Source organism: Melitaea cinxia, chromosome 12 (genome assembly GCF_905220565.1).
Source record: "Melitaea cinxia chromosome 12, ilMelCinx1.1, whole genome shotgun sequence".
Lineage (NCBI taxonomy): Eukaryota > Metazoa > Arthropoda > Insecta > Lepidoptera > Nymphalidae > Melitaea > Melitaea cinxia.
This window is the reverse complement of record NC_059405.1, coordinates 13,779,706-13,788,807: the sequence shown is the minus strand read 5'-3', so window position 1 is coordinate 13,788,807 and position 9,102 is coordinate 13,779,706.

Below are 9,102 nucleotides of genomic sequence, written 5' to 3'. Positions count from 1 at the left end.
TCCTTTTTAACTGACTTCAAAAAAGAAGGAGGTTTCTCAATTCGACCGTATATAAAATATATGTATTTTTTTATGTGTGTTCGCAGATTAATTCGTCATTTGAGAACCGATTTTGATGATTCTTATTTTGTTCGAATGGAGATATATAACCAGGATCTGATGATGGCATTCCAGAAAAATGCCATCGAGGGGAATCTTCGAAAATCGCAGTGGCGCCTAGTGCGTTTATTATTTTTTTCGTCTACTTACGCTATTTTACTTGTCGATGAAATTGAAGTCGATTTTTTCGTTTGCTAGCAAACACAATTATGGAATCATTTTTATATAAAGATTTCATGACGCGTTAACGCAGCGCTCACAGTACTGACAGTCGCTTGTGGTCGCGGGTACGATGCCCGTTTACAACAGACATTTGTAACAGCCATATGGTTTGTCGTGGTCTGGGCGCTTGTACTTGTATATTGTGTGTGTTTTCGGACAACTAACACAGAAGTAAATCTTAGTGAGGGCCGTTGAATGTAAGGCGTTTATTTAAATTTATTTAAAGAAGTAAGCCATAAAATTTGGAAGGTATATAAATAATAATATAAATTAGACATATCTACTTCTTGTGAGTTCGAGTATGAAATAATTAAAATTATTTTGATAAAAATTTATCTTCTTCCATGAGCACAACTTATGAAAGTATAAATAAATAAATATCTGCACAATACACACACGGTCGTCTGTTCCTAAAGTAAGCAACTTAATGCTTGTGTTATAAGTAACAGCCGACTGGTATAGCTATATTACTCATGAAAGTATATTTTAATGAAAATTAAAGTTTTTAGCTGATGTTCTGACTTAAATTAGCTTAACATACCTAAAGATTCGTTTTGTGAAGATATAGCTCCCTTCAACGTGAACTGTGAGGGTATGTCTACTTTGAAATTAACACTTCAACATTATTGCTTTAAATCAGCGTTCTTAGATGAATCAAAAATCCGTGTGTTTTACAACCAGTCATACATCAACAGTGCCGTTGGAATCCCAGAAGTTAGCGAGACAACGAGCTACGGCGGCGCCGGGTTTGATTAATTACGATCTGTTTCATGGCTCTAATCAGGTTAAGTAGTGTTTTTGCATAGGTCAGAGTGTTTGGTTCAGATGTGGATAGGACGTGGCAGATGCGGTGTGCCGTTTTACGTTTACGTTTACCTTTTGAAATTAATTCGTTTAAGGTATTATTACCGCGTGTGATAATAAAAATTTACGTAGATATTTTATATTAAAAAATACATTTTTGGTTAGTTTTGAAGTATTTTATTTGTTTACAATTGATTACAAACAATGTGTCTTAAGACGTATTAATCCGAGTTCTCGGTGTTTTTGTTTTAGAAACCCTATTATTGCGAATAATTAATGGCCATGAAAACGATAAAACCGTCCTGTACCACTGTGTAATTAATATTTATTTTTATTTATTTATATAAATCTGATTTCTGTACTGCTCTTATGCTATGATATTATGATTAAATGGGTATATAGTATTTCTTGGAGATAAATTAGTGAATATTTTTATGTGTATATAGATCGCCGCATATCCAAATTTTTCCAAGTCACTAAAAAATATGCGTTGGTACTCATATCATATAACCATTACTTCAAATATTGGTAAAAAAAAAATCATTATATTAATCGACTATTAAAGTCGCTAAATACATAAAGCCAAAAAAATCAACAGTGATACATAAAATAACATTAATTACATTGCGATGAACTCTCGTAAAAACAACAATTCATCAGCATTTTGATGTATCAAGAATTTCTGGTTTATTCACATAAATGCGAGTGTACATCGAAAATGTCCATTTACGAACGGAACTCGAATAAAATACTCGAAACTTACCGACGGTTAAACCTCCACTGAATGCACTAAAACGTAGTATCCGTATTAAAATTTAATTGCAACGGCATTTTAAATACTCGTTTCGAGTAATGACGTCGGCGGTGCAGTTATATCATTATAAAAAGACTTGTAAAAATTTCATATGTACCTAAATAATATTATAAAACTGGAAATTTTGTTTGTTTGGTAGCGTATATTTTAAATTCAAGCGGATTGCAAAATTATTAATTTGAATAAACCGCTCGTACTCGGCGGTCACTAAAAAGATGAAATTTTGTTTGAGGGGCCGAATAGCCGAATGGCCGACTCTATATGTTAAATTCGTTAATTATTCGTAATGCTTAATATTATTCATAATGCCTAAAAGCCAATTAAATATTAGCGAAAGACGATAAAGCGTGACAAACTTACAATAAAAAAGGGTGTCGGTTTTGGTTTTGGAACATTGGTGTTTTGGTTTTTTTTTTTTATTTTGTGTCTCTTTTTAAAGTGAGTCACTGTACTCGCCTTCGCCTCTGGATAAATTGTTGTTTACTAAGTACTAGATAGGGGATCACATGGGTAAAAATAAGATACTTGGCTAGTTACTATCGGTATGCCAATTTATGCATATTTGATGAGTGCAAGAACAAAATGTGAAGATTTTTATTGTAGTCGCTATTCACAAGTTTGTTTAAATTGTTTAACATAATAAAAAAAAAATCGTTTTGGTGGCTTTTATGTATTTTAATAATGCACTTGTTTTTTAATTACTATGATAAAATTTTAATATGGAAACATAAATAGATATTAACAATTTAATTTTTACAAATAACTGATTATATTATTCAAAATAGTTTGCAATATGTTATTAACTTTAAATAAAAAGAAATAATGAATAACCATATCTGCATGTTTGCACTTTTGTAACGCAACTTTCTAAGAAAACGAGACAGTTCAAATCGTAACAAAAATATCTAGAAAATATAAAACGGATTCCTTAACTAGTAGCGACATCTATTAGATTTAAGAATAAACTTTAAAATATATTTCAATAATTAACTTTAATACTTATATTTTGCTACCTTTACTATTTATGTTAATAAATGTTGACATAAATATTACAAAAACATTTTGAAATTATAAGTATTTTGTAATGAAATAGCAAGAACACAAGCAATACACTTTACGAGTAGCTTAGAATACAAGCGTATACAGCAGTATATTGTCTATAGTATGTTCGGTCCAATCTTAGATACTCGTAGTAACTTACTGGTCATATATATGTACTCCAGCGTATATAAATATTACGAGTACAATGTACAGTTTCTCGTCGGGATGTTCGCCAAATTGCATACACATAACTTCTTGCGTCATCTTGGATAATACAGACAGTCTATTGACTTCGGTTTCTCTGAGATGGATCGTAATGGACCAAGAAAATAGCCGTGTAATTTAGCTGGTGAGGTTGCTATTTAGCTTACATAACCTATTTTATTAAAACATGTATAGGTTTAAAGAATATTTATTTTCTCATTGAAAACACACAGTCACTTACATGAGAAACTATACATACATATAACATATTATGTGGGTAAAAATACAAAAATTGTATATAACGTTAAATGTATAACGTTATCTATATAATAATTACAATTAATTTAAAACTTTAATTAATTTTAACACTTTGAATAACCGTTAGTAACGTTTAGACACCGTTTCATTAATGAATGCTTAATAATTAAACAAAAACAACTAATTTAAATATATTTGGTTAGAATTAGGCGTGAATTGTCTTTAAACGGATAACAATTTCAAATGTGCGTTTCTATATTTACATAAGCAATAATTATATTCGAGCGTAAACAATAAAATGGTTAATGGAATGTTAATCCCCTAAGCGTTAAGCCTTACAAAGTTAAAAGACACGTCATCAAACTTCAAACCAAGCAAAAATATTGTTAATGTTATTTACTTTTTAAAATGACATGGTAATTTATAGTGATATACCCCCCTTAATAAATAATGTCAGAGGAAGTGACTTAACCTTCAAGTTAGAAGGGGATGGAGTGATCGACGTGTATCTGTACATGTTGCGACGTGTTTTCTACGTCACAACATCACGCGATCATCAGGCGATGCATGGTGAAGCCTCAGGTCGACGGCAACGCACCGGACACATTGGAAACTTAGAACATCATTCTTTGAAGGGCTCTCGGCTAGTTAAACTTGTGTCAGACTAACTACCATTTTTCATTAAAATTCCTTTGTTGTAATTTGATAATTTTTCTTTTTAGATTATTTTTATGAACTTGATAAAAATGAAAATTTATGTAGAAATACACTTAAATATTCTGATTTGAAATCATAAAAGCACATTATTGTTTTATTGTATTGAAATTAAAAGTCGTATATTTAATCTGTATATCACGCGACCTAAACCACGACCCGTCATGGTATGACGTCATACGGACAATAACAAAATTCTGTCACAGCTGTAAACAGCTAGGTACATATCTATCAACTTTTACTTCAAGGAGTAATACTTGTGCTCTTTCGTTAGTGCATTTAATTTGTACCTATTTATTTATTTAAATGAGAAAAGGTTTTGTAAATGCAGATAGTACGAATCTGCCAAAAACTGATTCAAAGATGGTTGCAAAGTTTTTCGCATGTAGCCCAGACTTCAGTTCTGCCGAATTTCGGAATGTTAAAACATCTTTGTAAGTATTACTTGTTATATTATATTGTTTTTTTTTTATGTAGGTATACCTAATATGAAAGATAATGTTAGAAAGTGTTAGGTTATGTTTTAATCCTTATGTTACTGCCAAATTAAGACTTACGTAATAGTTTTTTAATACTACTATTTGTATAACTAGACACTACACACCGACGATAGCTATTGTAATTCATTATTTTACACAAAAACACCAAATATTTGTAGATGTTAACGTTGAACGACAAAGAGTATATATGTATAAGGTATTGAACGAGTTCGGTTTGGTTCGGTTCGAATACGCCATACACGACTTTTGTTATTAACCATATTACGTCACCAAAATGGCTGATAGCGTTTTCGCGGAAATAAAAAAGGTTTAAAATTTAATTTAATTTTATGTCATTTCATGCGTGTTTATTTTGCCGAAATATATATTTTTTTTGTGACTTTTTATTGGAAAATCAACATTATGAAGTACTTTTTCAAACATCGTGGAATGGTCGTATCCTATTGTAATTATTTTCTGAATCTTAGTTTTTATTTAATTTAATAATCCGCTTAATTTATAAGAGTGTGCTTTGAACACAGATGTCCGTGCGGAAAAGAGGTCGATTCTTTCGATTCACGGCCTTTCCTGTAACTAGAGTTCAGGTAGGTTTTCCCGCCACGGTTCCCTAAACGATACCATAATAATTGTGTTTGCTCGCAAACGAAAAAAAAAACCGACTTCAATTACATCGACGAGTAATAGAACGTATATCGACGAAAAAATAGTCAAGTAACTACGCGTTATCAAAGATTATTCAAAAAGTAGAGATCAGATCTCAATAAAATTTATATGTGACCACATGATAAACATCAGCTTTTGATTAAATCAAAAATTATAAAAATCGGTACACCTAGTAAAAAGTTATTGCGCATTTTCGAGAGTTTCCCTCGATTTCTCTAGGATCCCATCATCAGATCCTGGTTTCCTTATCATGGTACCAAACTAGGGATATCTTCTTTGTAACAAAAAAAGAATTATCAAAATCATTACATCTAGTAGAAAGTTATGCGGTATAATACAACGTAGGTCGATGAAAAAAGCGTCAAGTAAAAACACATTATTAGATATAACTCGAAAAGTAGTTGTTAGATCTCAAATAAATTTAAATGGGACAAATTGACACACACCACCTTTCGATTAAAACAAAATTTGTCCAAATCGGTCCACCCGGTCAAACGTTCTGATGTAACATACATAAAAAAAATACAGTCGAATTGAGAACCTCCTCCTTTTTTGGAAGTCGGTTAAAAAGAGCTCTTGCCACCATCGACGTTCCTGCTCTTATCGAGCCTACTGGAATTAGTCGCAATGATGGCAAGAGACCTGATGGATTGACGTTGGTTCCCTGGGAAAGGGGACGGGCGCTTTTGTGGGACGCAACCTGCGTTGACACACTTGGTCCGTCTCATGTTAGGGAAACAGCCTTAAAAGCGGGAGCCGCAGCGGAAAAAGCTGAAACGACTAAAGGGCACAAATATTCGTCACTAATTCCAAATTACATCTTTGTGCCGTTTGCAGTCGAAACACTTGGACCTTGGAGTAGCAGTGCTAAATTTTTTTTTAAATGAGATAACACCTCGCCTTATTGCCTCCACTGGTGACAAGAGGGCTGGTGCATTTTTTGCCCAGAGAATATTCTTGGCACAATTCCACGGGGACATGATTTATACTAAAACTATTTATAAATATTTAGTTCTTAAGTTGTGTATTGTAAATATGTATAGTATTTTGTATAAATAAAAATACGATACTTTTACATTAAAATACTTTTGTTTCACGAACTCGTGAAATTGCGATTTATAAGATCAGAATTATAATTATTTTCTGAATTTTAGTTTTCATTTAAAAATCCGCTCGGTTTATAAAAAAAAACATATTACCTTCTCTAATATTTTTCATTTTGTTTTTTTTTTCTTATTAGAATCGAGATGGGTTCTTTCAAACAAATAAATTCCTCTACTTTATAATATTAGTATAGTCAAAATACAATTTTATAAAAGTGGTTGTGAAGACGTGAGCGATGAGTACTGTTCATAAAATTGGTCTCATGTTGGTTTAGGATTGACCCAAAAATGAGATGTGATTTCGAAAAGCAATATGAATTCAAATTTTATTCCACAATTCTCTGTCAACGATATAAATGCATAATATTTATATATTACTAGCTGTGCCCACGACTTCGTCCGCGTGCAATTTAAAAAAAATATTGTTCAGTTACAAAATAAATAAATTTGTAAAATAAAAATAGCCTAAGTTACTCCTTAATTGCATCAGCTATCTGGCAGTAAGTTCCGTCAAAATTGGTTCAGCCGTTTCAGAGATTAGCCGGAACAAACAGACAGATAGACGGACAAAAATTATATAAAATGTTATATTGGTATATGTACCGTGTATATATGCGTTTATTAAAACGTGGTTATTGTAATGTTACAAACAGACACTCCAATTTTATTTATTTGTATAGATAGTTTAGGGAGAATGATTTGAAATTATTTTGGTAAGGATAGAAGTGTTTATGGAAAAGCAATATCATAGTAATATTATTAATGGAGTTGTAGTATTTGCATTGTGTATTTTTTAATAATATTGTTCTTAAGAGCCAGGAACTTTAGTAACTTTATACCATTTCATCAATGCTATGGATCATGGTTCAACCAAAAATAAAAGAAATCAGACCGTTGCAGTTGTATTCGTCAGGATATTTCAGTCTGTCCTTGTCGTACTGCCAATTTTGAAAGTTAAATAGTGCGATCATTTAGTATTAAGAAATTCTGGATCATATTATTACCTCGAATCACCAGGTAAGCTTGATGGTACCATATTATTATTTTGTACATCGGGATTATTGTATTCTATAATTCGAGTACCATAGTTCAAAAGAGTTACCATAAGTGTTTTTTGAAATAGCTAATAATTTTTATAAAAACAATTAAAATTGAAATGCTGCAAGTAGAAATGAGAAAATTGGAGAGCAAGAGCAGATTTGTTATTTGTCTAAGTGTACAACCCGCCAAGACAACTACACCTTTAGTGCGGGGTTAAAAACTACGCTGTTGCAGTGTGAGCCTGTGAGGTCCTTTGTTAGATTTTTTTTTTTCGAATTGTGGAATGCTGTTGGCCCATTTTTTTTTCGAATTGTAGAGTGCTGTTGGCCCTATCGGCTTTTACAGCGTCACCGGTGAGAGGGGCCGGGTACTATAGACACCGGCCGCGAAGGAAGAAGGGGAGCCCTCTGGGAGGACTCAAAGAAAAATACCCGCCCTAAGGGTGTCCTAGCGAGAACGCACCTCGGTTTAGAGCGTCGTCGGAGTGGATTACGCTGTTGGCCCCATCGGTCTTTACAGCCTAATCAAAACCGTAGAACCAAACGATAGCGCGATTTAAATGCGTACGACGACATCTATGGTCGAGCAATATTACGTTGAACAGTTTCAATATTATGAATTATATAAAATAACAAAACATGCCACATTTTATTATAGTACTAAACACTTAGTAAGACAAAATATTGCGAACAATATAAATTTTTTTCAAGGAATCTTCATAACTTACGCAAAACAAACTTATTGAGTCTGAGAAATGAATCTCGAACTGACGAACACACTCCTTGTGAAATTTTGTAATAGCAGTATATATTTAACTTGAAAAGAAAAAAAATATAGCATCTACATTTTTGTGATAAAGATGCCAAAGCAAAAGCTTCTCTCAATTGCTCATAATGAATACGCGAGTTTTACCAAAACATTCCAAGCGCTGGCATCGGCTATTCGGTGCAGAAGTATTCAGGATATTAAAAACGGGATTGGAATTAAAATAAAAAAAGCGGGCAAAGTCTTTGCGAGTACAAAGCGTAATTACATTTTGTGGTCATCACATACAAACAAAATAAATATGTAATTAGTATACGAGTATGTGCATTCTCTAAAACTATGTACAGTTTTGAGTACTTTTTAATGCCATAGTATTATAAATTAGAGGTACCCACTTATTACAAAATTTTCACTTTTATCTATGAATTATGGTATTATTGCCTATATTATTACATAATTATCATTTATAACATAATGAATGATGTCTTTCCAATCCACCATACTACGGTTCTATTCAGAACTTTCGACTGGGTGGACCAATTTTGGTAACATTTTTTTTATTGAAAGGTAATGCGTGTCATGTAGTCCCGTTTTCGGTTTTTAAATTTAATTAAGATATGACAGGTACTTTTCGATTTTAATTTAATAATGCGTATTTACTTGACTAGTTTTTCGTCGACCTACGTTGTATTAGGTATACCGTATAATTTTTCACCGGGTATACCGATTGTGATGATTCTTTTTTTAAATCAAAATATGACGCTTGTCATGTGGTATCATTTTAATTTGATTGACATCTGATGACTACTTTTTGAGTAATCTTTGATAGCGCGTATTTACTTGACTATTTATTATGTACCTACGTTGTATACTT